General features: G+C 40.8%; 1 non-coding gene across 1 annotated transcript; it reads right to left on the reverse strand.

The window, feature by feature from the left end:
* Nucleotides 1-230: 230 nt before the first annotated feature.
* TRNAS-UGA (transfer RNA serine (anticodon UGA)) lies at nt 231-308 on the reverse strand. The gene has a single exon. It is a non-coding gene; the product is annotated as a tRNA-Ser (tRNA).
* Nucleotides 309-1,076: the final 768 nt, after the last annotated feature.

Below are 1,076 nucleotides of genomic sequence, written 5' to 3' on the forward strand. Positions count from 1 at the left end.
TATTGTGAGGGAGCTGAAACAAGCAACCATGCCAGAAAGCCAAATTGTTACTAGATATGCCCAGCAACTGGAACTGCTACCCATCTTTCCTTCATATTACATAGGAACACAGGAAGCTGCCTTCTACTGAGTCAGACCATTGGTCCATCTAACTCAGCATTGTCTACACTGACTGGCAGTGGCTCTCCAAGGTTTCAGTGGCTCTCCAAGGAGTCTTTCCCAGCCCTACCTGGAAATGCCAGGGACTGAACCTGGGATCTTCTGCATTCAAAGCAGACGCTCTACCACTGATCCAGAGCCACATCCCCTAAGGGGAATATCTTACAGCAGACAGTGCTCACATGTCGTTACCCATCCAAATGCAAATCAAGGTGAACCCTGTCTCACAAAAGGGACAATTCATGCTTACTGCCTCCAGATTGATTTCTCTCCCCATTAATGACATTAATGTCTTAATTTTAAAAAACCATGGAAAGAAGTGGCAGATACTCTTTTCACCCTTAGTTTTCCTTTGGGGATATACTGAAGCTTATATTTTAAAAGAACACAGATACTGCAGTTACCTGAATCCAAGACTAGATTTTTCCCCCCAAGTTCTTTGATTTTAGAAATTGAGGGCACGTCTTAAATTCAGAGTCCGGTTCCATTTGGGTAAATAGGTATAGGCTGTATTTAACCTCTATTTTTAAGGAGGTTGCCTTAAATTCAAAGTCGTCTTCTATTTGAGTAAATACGGTATTTGGTGTAATCAACCTTTTGAGTGCATGTTTCGATTCCACACTGAATACTGGACATTAAATTGGGCCCCTACTCTGATGAAATGAATGCAGAAGTTATGGAACACCATGCTTTTTAATAAATGATTGACCAGCTTACAGGAATTTTTAGAAGGCAAACTTTAATACAGCCTCTTATTTTCAAGAGTGACAGTAATCTTTTACTGTTCAGGGGAATTACTGACATTTAAATAATATTAATATAAAGGTAAAGTGTGCAGTTGAGATGGTTTCAACTTCTGGCAACCACAGAGCCCTGTGGTTGTCTTTGGTAGAATACAGGAGGGGTTTACCATTGCC

This window comes from Hemicordylus capensis, chromosome 4 (genome assembly GCF_027244095.1).
Source record: "Hemicordylus capensis ecotype Gifberg chromosome 4, rHemCap1.1.pri, whole genome shotgun sequence".
NCBI lineage: Eukaryota > Metazoa > Chordata > Lepidosauria > Squamata > Cordylidae > Hemicordylus > Hemicordylus capensis.